This window comes from Neovison vison, chromosome 4 (assembly GCF_020171115.1).
Source record: "Neovison vison isolate M4711 chromosome 4, ASM_NN_V1, whole genome shotgun sequence".
NCBI lineage: Eukaryota > Metazoa > Chordata > Mammalia > Carnivora > Mustelidae > Neogale > Neogale vison.
In genome coordinates, this window is record NC_058094.1 from 152,782,253 (window position 1) to 152,797,703 (window position 15,451).

Here is a 15,451-nt window from a genome sequence, read left to right on the forward strand (position 1 = left end):
GACAGAATGGATATTGGATAGGCAACAAGCAGTCCCAGCTACAGTGGTGAAAATCAAAATTAACAAAATACAATTAATGCAAAAATGAATTCTATAAAATGAGATAACACAGGAAAGCAAGAGACAAGAGGTATAACTTTGAAAGACGACAATTCTACTGAGGAACAAAGTAACTAGAAGCAGCACAGAACTTTAATAATTGAATTATATAGTTCAGCAACAGTTCATCAATTATTTTGGATAGAATGAAGTCTTTAAAGCCCTTTAAAAAAATGAACATAATAAATGTCAGATCATTAGAAAATCCAAGAAGCCCAAAATGGGAGAAAAAAAAATTATAACCTCACTACAAGGAGATAACTGAAGTTAAAATTTTGTGTATTTTTTTCCTTATATTTTTAGATTTACACATATGTGCACACATGCACATGTAGCTTATAAATATATTTATTTAATCTTCTTTTCATAAAAATTATAAGACATTTTCCACATTATCACTTTTTTACATGATTTTAATGATATATACAGCATATCCAACTTGAAAAGTATAGAAGGCACTGCCCATTTATAGGAGGATGGAATTTCTTATTAAAAAGCTCTACTATGAAGAAGATGATGATAATGATCCATGTGACTTACTTGGTCTATAGTCCGAGAATTTCTTTATTTTTTTAAAACTTTTTTTATTATATTCAGTTAGCTAATATATAATCCGAGAATTTCAATAGGGATTTTTATTTAAAAAAATCTTAGCTTCTGGGGCCCCTGGGTGGCTCAGTTAGTTAGGCATCTGCCTTCGCCTCAGGTCATGATCTAGAGCCCCATGCCAGGCTCCCTACTCAGTGGGGCAGTTTTCTTCTCCATCTTCCTCTGCCTTCTCCCCACTGATCATGTACTGTCTCTGTCTTTCTCTCAAATAAATAAATAAAATCTTAAAAAATAATAAAAATAAATTAAAAATTCTTAGCTTCTGTATGAAATTCATTTTTTCCAATGCTTTATGAGCCCTGAGCTCACAAACTAAGCCAAACACATATACATGTTAAGGGAAGAAAAACAAGCTATCCAAAGTCATTTTTCTTATTCCATCTCAAGTGACTTTTGCTCATATGATGTACCTCAATATTTCCAGTAACTAAGGTTCAAGTCACAGTTTGTGGAGAGGACTCAGAGCAGGCTTAAGCTATCAGATTTCAACAAAACCCATCACGGTCTGTTATAGACATGAATGGATGGATTATTTTCTCTGCTGTTTTCCAATCTATAAAATGAGGATGATAGCTCTTACTTCTATTCAGTGCTTGGGAAAACTGAATGAGAGAACAGTTAAAGAATTTAGACTGTTGTTCATTATTAACTCAGCATCTTTTGGTCTTACATAAGTAATAAATTTTGTTAGGTCTACCTTGGCAACATCAGTTACCTCCATGTCACACTCTTTTTTTTCACTACAACTAATCAACTTCACATCTTTATTGTCTTGCATTCCAACCAGGCTTATTAACTTCCAGTTTCTCCCTTTTCAAGACAATCAAATAAATTTTCTTAAAGGAAACCTCTGATAAACTTACTCTGCTACTCAAAAGTTAGCAGATCAAAATATGCACAAGATCTAAGTTAGGAAAACGACAAAAATCTGATGAACTAACTAACTAAATGGAGATATATTCCATGTTCATGGATAGGAAAATTAAATATTGTCAAAATGTCAGCTCATTCCAAATTGATGTATAGATTCATTATGATTGCAATCAAAATCCCAACAATTTGATTTTATAGATACCAACAAAGCTTACATGAAAAGGCAAAGATGCAAAATAGCCAACACAATATTGAAGAAGAACAAAGTTGAGAACTGACACTACTCTACTTCAAACCATGGTAATCAAGTGTGGAATGAGGGAAAGAAGAGACAAACAGATCAGTGTGACAGAATAGAGACCAGAAATAGACTCCCATATATTCAGTCCACTGATCTTTGACAGATCTATAAAAGCAATAAAATGGAGCAAAGATGATCTTTTCAACAAATGGTGCTTGAGCAACTGAATATCCACATGCAAAAAAGTGTATCTAAATACAGACTTTATACCTTGCACAAAAACTAACTCAAATGGATCATAAATCCATATATAAAACACAAAACTATAAAACTCTCAGAAGACAACATCAAAGAAAATTTGGATGACCTTGGCTATGGCAACAACTTGTTATAACACCAAAGTTATAATCCATGAGAAAAGTAAATGCTAAACTGGACTTCAATAAAATTAAAAACTCCTGTTCTGTGAAAGTCAATGTCAAGATAATTAGAAGACAGGCTACAGACTGGGAGAAAATATTTGCAAGAGACACATCTAATAAAGGACTGTTACCCAAAATGTACAAAGAACTCTTAATACTCAACAGCATGAAAACAACCCAATTAAAAAACGGTCCAAAGATCTTAACAGACATTTCACCAGAGAAGAAATACAGATGGAAATATAAGCATATAAAAAGATGCTTCATGTATTATGTCATCAGGGAAATTCAAATTAAAACAACAATTAGGTACCACTATACACTTTTAGAATGGTTGAAATCTGGAATACTATGACAGCAAATGCTGGTGAAGATGTGGAGAAATGGAACTCCAGTCGCTGTTGAGAATGCAAAAATGGTATAGCCACTTTGGAAGACAGTCTGGTGGTTTCTTACAAAATTAAACATAATGCATAAGGTTCAGCAGTTGCACTCCTTAGTATACCAAAAGAACTGAAAACTTACAGCCACTCAAGAATCTACACATGGATATTTATAGTAGCTTTATTCATAGTTGCCAAAACTTGGAAGCAACTAAGGTATCCTTCAGTAGGTAAATAAATAAATTGTGGCACATCCAGGCAGTGGAATATGATTCAGTGTTAAAAAGATACGAACTATCAAGTCATGAAAAGTTAATAAGGAAACTAAAGTGTATATTACTAAGTGAAAGAAGCCAATCTGAACGGCTATCTGTGTTTCAACTACATGACATTTTGGAAAAGGCTAGACTATGGAACCAGTAAAAAAAATCATTAGTTGCCAAAGCTGAAGATGGGCAGAGATGAATAAGTGAGGCATAGAGGATTTTTAGGGCAGTGAAATTACCCTGTATGCTACTATACATTTGTCCAAATCCACATAATGTATAACACTAAGAGTAAACCCTAATATAAACCATTGACTTTGGTTTATTATGATGTATCAACGTAGGTTGATCCTTAAAATAAAATACTGTATTTCTAAGTGATTTTGACAACGAGGGAGTCTATGCATGTGCATGCATCTTTCAGTTTTGCTATGAATCTAAAATTGTCCTAAAAATATAAAGTCTTAATTAAAAAAAAAAAAAAAAGAGTTGGTGAGATTTACCTATCAAGAATCAATAAAGGGCGCCTGGGTGGCTCAGTGGGTTAAGCATCTGCCTTCAGCTTGGGTCATGGTCCCAGGGTCTGGGATCGAGTCCTGCATCGGGCTCTCTGCTCGGCAGGGAGCCTGCTTCCCCGACCCTCTGTCTGTCTCTCTGCCTACTTGTGATCTCTGTCTGTCAAATAAATAAATAAAGTATTTAAAAAAAAAAGAATCAATGAAAAGTCTCCTAACATTCAAAATCTTCCACAGTCCAGTTCAAACTTACTATCTCACTTTATACCTTTTTACTTCACTTTTTCATTCGATACAGCCAAACTGTAGTATTTTCTCTGAATTTTCCTATATTACTTTTTACTTTTTACTTTTCCTGTATTACTTTTTTTCCTATATTAATTTTTCCAAATGGATATAATTTCTTCACATTTTCACATAATATGAATCTTATCTGTTCTTCAACATTCAATTCAAATTATATTTACCCCCACAAAGGCTTATTTTATCCTCCAGTTTTAAGCAATCTTTTCTGGCCCTGAAATACTCTAGTGTTTTATTGTATCTCTTCGGTGAGCCATCACATCTAACATTCTTCTGCAAGTTCTATATCATCATTACGGCATCTATTTTGAGAATGAAAGATTCTTTTGAGGTGGTATTATATATTTTAATTTTTTCCATAGCATTCATACTTTATACATATAGTGGGTACTCAATGAAATGTGATTGGTCCAAAGAATTAGAAATTACATACCCAAGTGCATTCTAAAAACATAAAACTGCTAAAGAAAGAAAATTGGTGAAGTTATAATAATTATTACTTCAGAGTTTAACACTGCATCCTATGATTTTTATGGATGCTTCTTATAATTTTTTGTTGCTTCCTATAATTTTTAAGAAGTGATTAGACTCATGGAATTTTATAGGTAATTAGGGATTTAAGGAATCACCTATCCCAAATTACTTTTATAATAGATGGAGCCAGAAATTTTAAGGTACTTGCAAACACAACATTTTTATTGGCAAGGAGAAGCTGGCACCAAGAATCTCATATTTTGACATCCAGTCTAGAAAACTTTTCACTGGTTGTCAGTCTCATTTTTCTTTGGGATCCAACTCAGAGTTGGGTGTTCAATAAAATGGCTTTGTTTCATTTGTATTATTATTATTTTTTTTTTACTTCAAGAATACAATTAAGTTTGGGGTGCCTGGGTGGCTCAGTGGGTTAAGCCGCTGCCTTCGGCTCAGGTCATGATCTCAGGGTCCTGGGATCGAGTCCCGCATGGGCTCTCTGCTCAGCAGGGAGCCTGCTTCCCTCTCTCTCTCAGCCTGTCTCTCCATCTACTTGTGATTTCTCTCTGTCAAATAAATACATAAAATCTTTAAAAAAAAAAGAATACAATTAAGTTGTTGTTTAGTAAATTTGTTGAATTATGTAAACAGCACCATAATTGTGTTTTCATTCAAATAAATGGAATCATATAGTATCTCGTCTCTTATGACTGAAAATTCACTGAGCATAATGTTTTTGAATTTCATCCATGTTGTAGCATTGATCAGCAATTCGTTCCTTTTTATTGCAACTCATATTCCATTGCACAGATATACAACATTTTTTCTATGTCATCTTTAGTTGATGGACATTTAGGTCACTTCCAATTGTAACTATTATGAGTAATGCTTCTGCGAACATTTACATGCAAGTCTTATGTGGGCATATGTTTTCATTTCTCTTAGATACCTAGGAGGGGAATATGCTGGGTTGAATGGTGAATTCATGTTTAACTTTTAAAAAAACCTGGCAAACTGCTTTCCAGGTTGGCCGTGCAATTTTACCTTCCCATCAACAACATATAAGAGTTCCCGTTTCTCTGATCTTCAACTACATTTGCTATCATCTGTTTTCTTTTCTTTTTCTTCTTTCTACTTTAGCTGTAACACTGGGTAGGAAATGGTATTTCACTGTGATTTTAATTTTAATTTCTCTAATAACTAATGATGTTGGATATATATTTATATATTCTCTTTGGTGACTACTCAAATCTGTTGCCTAATTTTCATTGGAGTTTTTTAATCTTGAGTGGTTTATTCTTTATTATAAATATGAGGAGTTTATCAGATCTGTGCTTTTCAAATATTTTCTTCCAGCTTATTATTTGTTAGTATGTTTTCAGAATGCTTTCTTTTGAAGTACAAACATTTTGAATTTTGGTAAGATCCTATTTATTTTTATGTAGAAAGGTTTTGGTGTTTTTACCTTAAGAAGTCTTTGCCTAATCCGAGGTCTTAGATTTCTCTTCTGTGTTTTCTTCTAAAACATACCCAAGTGCATTCTAAAAACATAAAACATAAAACATATTGTTTTATCCCTTCATGTGAGTTGACAATTCATTTTTTAAATTTAATTTTTAATTAATTAATTAATTAATTAATTAATTTTTTAGGGATGAAGCAGTAGAGAAAGAGGGAGGGAGAGAATCTTAAGCAGACTCCACTCTCAGTGCAGAGCCTAGTGGTGGGCTCTATCTCACAACCTTGAGCTCATGACCCGAGCTAAAATTAAGAGTCAGGAGCTTAACCAATTTGACCACCCAGGTGCCCCTATAATCCATTTGAGTTGTTTTGTTTGTGATATGAGGCAAGAGTCAAAGTTAATCTTTTTGCCTGTGGAGTTCGATTGTTGAAAAAACTGTGCTTTTCTTACTGAATTGCCTTGGCACCTTTATTATTGAAAAGTTAGAGTTTTCTTGACCATAAATGTTAGGGTTTATTTCTGGACTTCCATTCTATGGATCTTTATGTGTATCCTTATGCCAAAGGTATCTATATTTATAACAGTGTGTGTATTTACATATATATATATATATCTTATACTATGTACTATGTATTATTGGTATACATATATATATTTTAGTATAGTAAATAGTGTACATAAAATATACAATAGTATATAAATTATAAATTAGTATATATATATATAACTTTATATAAGCTTTAAAATCAGAAAATGAAAGCACTCTGACTTTGTTCTGCTTTTTCAAAATTCTCTTGATGATTTTAGGTCTTTGGGGTTTTTTAAATTTATAAGATCAGCTGGCCAATTTCTGCAAAAATAAATAAATAAATAAGCCTGTTGTAACTTCGGTAAGGATTAAAATAAATCTATTGAGTAATGGAGAGAATTACCATCCTAACAATATTAAATCTTCCAATTCATAAGAAGAGGATGTTTCTACCATTTAAGAGTGTAAGTGATTTCAGTGTTGTTTTGTAACTTTCAATGAACTGCTTTTGCAATTCTTTTGTTAAATTTATTCCTAGATATTTTATTATTTTTGAAAGCACTCTGAAAGGAACTGCATTCTTATTTTTATTATTGGATTGTTCACCACTTACATGTTGAAATGCAGTTGATTTTAATATATACTGATCTTGTAACACAAACTTTCTGAACTGCTTATTAGTTCTAGATAGATTGGTGGAAGGATTCCTTAGGAATTTCATATACAGGCCCATCTTATCATGAATAAAGAAATTTTACTTCTTTCTTTCCAGTATAGATGCCTATATTTCTTTTTCTTGCCTGATTTCACTCTTCAGAATCTCCAGAACAATGTCAAATAGAAGTGTTGTAAGTGGGGTACGCCTCGGTAGCTCAGTCAGTTAAGTGTCTGACTCTATTGCAGCTCAGTTCTTAATCTCAGGGTCGTGAGTGTAGGCCCTGCCTTGGGCTCCACACTGTGCCTGAAGCCTACTTAAAAAAAAAAAAAAAAAGTGGCTCAAGTGGGATCTTTGCCTTTTCTCTGATCTTACCAGGAAAGCATTCAGTCTTTCATAATTATGATGTTAACTGTATGTCTTTTTTTTTTTTTTTAAGATTTCATTTATTTGAGAGAGAAACAGAGAGCACAAGCAGAAGGAGCAGCAGGCAGAGAGAGAAGGGGAAGCAGACTCCCCCACTGAGCAAAAAGCCCGAGGTAGGGCTCTATCCCAGGACCCTGAGATGCCTAACCCACTGAGGCACCCAGATACTGCAACTGTAGGTCTTTTATATGTGATTTTTATCAGATTGTGTTTATTGAGATTTTTTTTATTATAAATGAGGTCCATTTTTTGTCAATATTTTTTTCTGCATCTATTGGTATAATTATGCAATTTCTGTTCTTTAGTCTACCAATACAATTTACTACTTTAATTGATTCCTGCATGTTAAACCAATCTTACATTCCTGGAATAGATCCTACATGGTCATAATGTATAAATTTTGTATGTTGGTAGATTTGGTTTGCTAATATTTTACTGTACTAAATAGTTTCTTAAAATTAATCAATTGTTCTTTGAACGTTGCTGTGTATGTTACTAATCTAAATCCTAGACTAAATTTGCTAGTTAAACAATTTGTCGATAATGAAGAGACATCTTATACTCCATTCATAATGTGGTAGAGTAAATATTAAGGGAGACAAATTTCTTCCATCAATTTAAATTTCACAATATACTCATTATTAGTCCAAGACTGCTGCCATCAGAAAACTGGTAAGACAAGGAATGTAAATTTTCTATCTCAGGCAACTCAATCTCAAACACCAAACAATTATTTGTGAGTTCTCTTCAATTCTTACAGGTATAGTAAACTTCATTATTGACAGACTATATCTTCCACTTTTTTATCATCCACCATCTCATTCATTCCATTAGCTGCCTTCTGGCTACATTATGGATCCTTTGCTGCCAGGGTCAGTGTCCCCATGCCCAGAATTTAGAACTTGTCCTTTTCTTGCTTTCAATTCTATACCCACTGGTTTACCACTCCTAACTTAAAATTCTGACTTACTGGAGTGTTTCTATATATTGTTGACCTAAATAATTTCTCAGTTGTCTACTTTTCTTCCCTCCTGAATTAAAACTGTCTTTGTGTCATAGGGTGTAGCAGAATTAACACTGTTGAAATTTCAGATCCTATATTTAAGAGGTGTTACAAAGGTGCCTGGCTGGCTCAGTCCACAGAGCAATGTGACTCTTGATCTGGGATTTAAGTTTGAGCCCCACGTTGAGTGTAGAAACTACTTAAAGAGAGTAAGATCTTAAAAAAAAAGAGGAACATTACAGATTCCACTCTTGATCCTTTGGAACCCTGAAACACTTACGCTGTGATAAAAGCTCAGACTACTAAAGGATAATGGTCCATATGGATGAAAACTGAGGCAACTGATCTGACAGCCAACCACCTGCTAGCACCGAGATCATGTCCAACCCTCCAACCCAATCAAGCTTTCCGATAATCACAGCTGTGTGTGTGATCCTAGATGACATCAGCAGAAAAAATGCCTGGACTTCCAATCTGCAGCATCATCAACAATAATTAAGTCTACAGTTATTTTCGGTCACTAAAGGTTGCATAGTTTTTTTTTTTAATATAAAAATACAGAACTGATAGACTATCAAGCTTCTTTATCCACCATCCTTTTGTGAGCTTCTTTATCCACCACCTTTTGTGATTCATCCCAGCATTTTCATGGATATTTATATTTTTAAAACTAGTACACGCCTCTTTTTTTCTGTGAACGTCCTCTTTAACTCCAATAATACAATTTTAAGAATTCTTTCTTTTATTAATCAGTATTTCTCAACGTTTTTAAGCCTTCAGATTCCTCAACATACAGGTTTGTTTTAGCAATGTGGAACTATATATATCCTTTCCTAACCCATCCAATAGAATTACCAATCCCTTGGTTTCTTCTATTTCTCTATATGATTCTATGGTTGTATTGTTCATTCTCTACTGCAACTTTAGGGTTTGCTTGTCTAGTTCTCTTTTTTGACTATATACTTTTTTTAAAAAATATTTTATTTATTTGAAAGAGAGAGACACAGTGGGGGAGGAAACACAAGCAGGGGGTTGGGAGAGGGAGAAGCAGGTTTCCCACTGAGCAGGGAGTCCAATGTGGGGCTCCATCCCAGGACCCTAGGATCATGACCTGAGCCAAAGACAGATGCTGAATGACTGAGCCACCCAGGCACCACTTAACTATGTACTTCTTATGGTCAGAGATTGTGTCTTGACATTGAGGTATCCTGCATAACCACACTGAGGCATGGCATAAATCCAAGATTCAGCAAATGTTTAATGAAGTAATGAATGTACAGATGATGGGTTGATGAAGACAGTGAAGAACGAAGTGAAGGGACGACTGAATGAGTCCCTCATTTAAAATAACGCTTCAATTTGTTCATTCTTTACCATTTCTACCCTATCTCTAGAGACATATACCAAGACACTTGCCATCTTAGTATTTTCATGTGTGTTTCGTTTACTATTAAAATAGATTTTAATCTCTTGCATTGTGGAAACATAATTAATACTATATTTCCTGGAGACAAGTTTTCTACCACGACTCCCTGGTTCCATGTTTTTCATAGTTTTATTCTTAATTTCTCTACCTAATACTAATAAAGCTATGTGAAATTTTAATCCACACAGTTAAATATTACTGGTTTTGAAAACTTCTTGATATTTGGCATTACTGGAAACATCACAGCTGGTTACAGAAAAAGGCTGAAAATCTCAGGAATAAGTACTAATAACATTGTTGTTGGCTAAGACATCTATATTTAAATTTTGATTGCAATAAGTTTCCCATCCCCATCCATCAGTGCTAGTGAAGGTTTAACTTTTAAGTAAGAAATTTAGTAACTGACAAAATTTTACATGTTTTGTTTCTGTTATTGTTAACTCAGTTGAAAACAGGGCAGTTATTTCTGGTCCACAGACACCTTATTCTGGCCAGGAAAATATATTTCTTTGCAAAGGGATTCATCACTTGTATTAAAACAAAAGAAAACAATTTAGAGCATGTCCTCATGGTCATGGGTCAACAGCATCAATGCCACAGAGAAACAACAGCAAACTTTATTCTTGATTAGGTGTTTCTAAGTTTCTACATCTAGACTAAGATATACATACATATTTTTTCAAGCTCAACTCTCTGTGCTACTAAGTTTACACTCTGTGGCATGGAGGACTACATATATAATACAACATTTCCATATATTTATTTTTATTTTTTAGGAGAGAGTGTTGTCTATGAATGTTTGGTTTATTAAACTAATGTGGTTATTCAATAGCTTCCATCTTTTAATTTAATCACTTCATATTATATATTTTTCTAGATTATGGAACTGTACTTGCGAGATTAGTTCCATAATTAAGAATCCCACTCATTGTATTTGTGGCTGTTGTTTTATTGCTCTGGTAGAGGTAACTAGCAATTAGAATAACTACTGCATTTATTACATTCAGTTTCTTGAGATTTATAATATAGTCTTCAAAAATTTAATAAGAAACCAAAAAGAAACCAAAAAAGCTTTATTCTTTGCATAATTGCCAGAAAATTTCCTGTTAAGTAATTTTTATTATTTTTAGAAATTCTCTGTGCAACTGATAAACAAGTAGATTTGCCAAAGTTTATAATTCAATGAAAATTGCCTGGAATGTTAGTGATTTTAAGATCTTTTAGAAGTTGCAATCTAACGAAATGTTTTGATGCAAAAATTAATGCTATATAATCATCAGCCTCCTATGTACAAGTGTGTGTATGTATTAAAGAATAGGTGTTGGTTATTAAGAAAGTGGATGATAATCAAAGAGACTTTTACGGAAAGACTAAGAAATTACTTTATAGATCTCTCTTAAAACAACAGAGTTCAACCAGTTGCCTTCTATCACCTTTCTATAATCACTGATTGTCCCTTTGGGTAAGAAACATTTGGGTAGATTCATAAAAGCTTTCACGAGTAAGAAAGAAGTCAGAAGAACATTTGCAACTTGTAAAAGTTTTCTGATTCAAAGCAACTTCATCTTTGCACTCAACATGCAAACTGGATCACATTCAACTCACTGCAATAGTGTTTATTTAGACAGATTATCTGTAATGGAATTCAGTACTCAAGCAAAAATAAAGAGTACTCACAAAGGAATCTGTCTGAATAATGGCTTTTAAATAAATAAGCAAATAAATAGCCACAGTGTTTGGCCAGCAAAGCAGATATCAGATTAAACAAATGACATGTCTTTCTTCAACAAAGAAAATGCTGACTCACAAAGATATAAAAGTTTGTATTAATTGAACACTCAAATAATTATTTAAACTTGCCGGCAAAAAAATTATAAATTACAGAATTTCTTACATTCCACAGGGCAATCAGCTTTGTGGGAAACTCTGTAATATACTAACATGTCTTCCAAGAATTAATAAAAATTTATATACTCTTTCTTGCAGGGAACTCTGCTATAAATCAAATCACTATGAAACTGGTAGTCACAATTTCCAATTCTTAGTTTACTAAGCCAGGCTGCTCTCCCTAAACAGATATTCAATCCCCTGAAATCCTTTTCTGCATAGGTCAGACCTATTAAATCCAGATAACAAACAGAAATGTCAGAAGAAGAATTTTATAGATTTCAAGGAATATGAATTCACACTTAAATCCATCGTTATAATCATTGTAAAACGCAATTCTGTATTTAGAGCTCCTGCTATAGATAAGTCTGTGTGTCTGTACCTTAGGGTGTTCCAGATCTTATGGTGGTTAAGATGTCTTAAGTTTGTCCCAGGGAGAAAAAGAGTTAGCAGATTCCCTTAAATTTATAACTTCTGTTCTAGTGCTCTATTCTCTCCCTAGATATTAAGCACACATTTTTCTTATTAAAGATGTTTTGGGAGGGTAGGTCATCGTTTTCCTGTCAAGATCGCCCCTTGTCATGAGTCAGACTCATCCAGCTAATCTCTAGTGATTTCCTTCAAGCACACTATTTCACCAGAAAGGATCTTTACATTAAATTTTAACCCCACTGTTTCTTCTCCCAGCTGAAAATATTTGAGAAACATTAAAAATGGATATGCTCTGGTGATGCAGAATGAATTAGAAATTAAAGACAAGAGGTTTCTTATGATGTGTGTTTTCTTCAATACAGAAGTAGCACTCAAAATATTCCTTTTTCACTGCCAACTTTAATATTAAATGCTAAAGCCATGAAATTTTCAGTGAACTTAACCTGATCCTGCATCTGTATAGACATAAAGCAGGTTAGAGGGCTATTAGTCATTAACAATTTACCATGATGATTAGATTCTTGTAACATAAATTCAGAGGAAAATTGTCCTACTTACTTCATACCTTGTTTCCCAGAAAAGGAAGTTAAAGAGCGCGTATACACACACTGTAACCCAATATGTGAAACATTAGGGAGTTTTGAGAAATTCCTTTTTTCCCCAAGTGTGTTCTCTTATTTTATATGTCTGAAAAGGGTTGCAAGACCAAAAGTTGTGATGAAAGCATCCAAGATTTCTCAGGAAAAAAAAATCATTGTAAGAGAGAGGAAAATAATATGCAGTATACTATATAAAGCACCAACTTTCCTGAAAATAAGTAATTAAAAGCTCAATGCTAATTGATATTTTAAGTTGTCATGGTATATTTTTATAAAAAAATTTTCTGAAAGGACATCTATAATAATGACTTGATATGGAATAAAAATTAAGGGTTTTATGCATTATCACTGCAAAATCTTATACTATTCTCAGAATCATTTATTACTGTGGAATTGGAATAATGTTAATCAGATTTTTATAAAATTATTTTTCTTTATTTGTGGTCACAACATCTTATCATTTCCATCAACTATTTGATCCAAATCAAAGTGTTGTAAAATTATGACTCATAGCTTGTTATGTAGATTTTTGCAGGGAAAAAAATCCCTTTAGCAGACATGTATTAAAATTCCTGATAGTTGGGGGCGCCTGGGTGGCTCAGTGGGTTAAGCTGCTGCCTTTGGCTCAGATCATGATCTCAGAGTCCTGGGATAGAGTCCCACATCGGGCTCTCTGCTCAGCGGGGAGCCTGCTTCCCTCTCTCTCTCTTTCTCTGCCTGCCTCTCTCTCCATCTACTTGTGATCTCTCTCTGTCAAATAAATAAATGCAATCTTTTAAAAAAAAATTCCTGATAGATTGCTAAAGAAGATGTTTTGTATAATTGATTCTTTGGTTCCTCAACATGGTATTCTCACTGCCCAACACAGTATCTGTTGCACACTTGTGACTTCCTAGGTATTTGATGAATGAATAAATGGTTATCAACTTTAGACTCAGCTACATAAATCTTTTAAATGTTCAAACTCTTATGTAAATAAATTTTTAGTCTCACTTTGAACACTTTATTATATTTGAATCTAAGGAAAAACAACACTATAGAAATTCTAGGTCAGAAGAAAAGAGCAGTGATCTTTTTTGCCGGGGAGAAGTGCCCAAAATTATGCATTCAGTGCAAAAGACATAGATATATATAGCTTAGAGAAAGACCTACGTGTTGTATAATGAATTATATAAGTGATGTGAAGGCCTCAAGAAAACAAGTGAACCAAGTATCCCATATTAAATCTAAAGGAGGTCATAAAATAAAGTCTAATTACTCTCAGGTATCAGACATTCATTCTAGCATGTCTTTACTTTCCCCGGTTTCCTTGATCTTTGACACTCATTTTTGTTATGACAATTCTTTATTTTTTAACAACTTTTTACATGTTAATAATGTATTTTCATGCATATAACTCGACGGCTTTTAAAGAGGTATTCTACTTTGTAAATAATATATTAAATATTATTGTTTTAGAATTATAAAAGAAACAAAAATATTTTATTCCTGTTTTACATTTAGAAGCATATTACTAAAAAAAATTAAATGATGTTTATAAAAAAATAGAAAACTAAAATAAAATGATGCTTATGGAAAACAAATAATACATGTATGTCATTTTAAAGCAAGCAAAGAGATGACACACTTAAGTTTATTTGCTATATACACCGTATTAAGTCATGACACTTTTTTTACTGTGTTTTTATCAGCAGCAGATTATTACTTATTGATCAACCTCTTCTGTACTGAGTTAAAAAATAATCAACAGCACAATATATTCACATCTTTTTATAAACCTGTATTTTATGAAAACATTAGATACATTCACTGTAACATAGAGAACCGAAAATCTTTTAATCTCATTGAATAAACAGAATTCAATCATTTCATATAATGGAAAATCCAGAAATATCTATCCTACCTTTCAGAAGTTCAGGAACTTAATATAAGAAGTTAAAAACTCCTCAGAATTATAAGTATTTTCCTTCCATTAAAGAAAAAGCATTCTTCCGGTTTTCCTTTGAGAATTTTAAGTACCTTTAATAAATAATCACATCAAAATATAATCTAATTTATTTATATTTCTTTTTTTTCTTAAGATTTTATTTATTTATTTGAGACAGAGAGAGAGAGAGAGCACAAGCTGGGAGTGGGACAGAGGGAAAGGGAGAAGCAGACTCCCCACTGAACAGAGAGCCCAACGTGAGGCTCCATCCCAGGACCCTGAGATTATGAACTGAGCCGAAGGCAGACACTTTATAGACTGAGCCACCCAGGTGCCCCCATTTATTTCTGTTTCTAGAAGTATAATCTTTACTTTTTACATGATCGTCACTTTAAATAATGATAAAATTAGATTCAGCATTTATTCAATAATCAATAGCCTAAAAATAGCACAAAAATATTGAGAGAAGAAAGCTCGCTTCTCAACCATAAAATCCAATGAATGTTGGAAGCAAATATACATAAACAAAGGGCAGGCCAAACTTAAACGTCAATTCAAACAGTGTCATAGCAGAACTACCTATCTAATTTTTTCCTCCACATGGGTAAAATTAGTATTTTTTTAAATGACTGAGGATAAATTAAACATGAGAAAAACAGAAAAATGGATCACAGTCCATTGTACAAATTTCTTTGTGTGTTAGGCACACATACTGGGCTGCATCATTTCTAGTTTATTCTGAGTAAGAATTTATCAAATCATTTATTGATTTTGAATTCACAATAGTCTATCCAATTATATATAATTACATATATATTATTATATAGCCTTGATTTTTCAAGGCAGGCTCTTTGATAACACTTAAGATAGTTTTCTTCCATCCTACAACTACAGCTTCTTAGCAGAGAGTGTTATTAACCTCT

At 33.0% G+C, this 15,451-nt stretch overlaps 1 long non-coding RNA gene across 1 annotated transcript in view; it reads right to left on the reverse strand.

Moving 5' to 3' along the window:
• LOC122904022 overlaps positions 1-12,012 on the reverse strand; it is a 55,978-nt gene extending 43,966 nt beyond the window's left edge. Inside the window, exon 1 of the long non-coding RNA XR_006384128.1 lies at positions 11,953-12,012. This is a non-coding gene — a long non-coding RNA (uncharacterized LOC122904022). The remainder of the gene's footprint in view (positions 1-11,952) is intronic.
• Between the last annotated feature and the right edge of the window lie 3,439 nt (positions 12,013-15,451).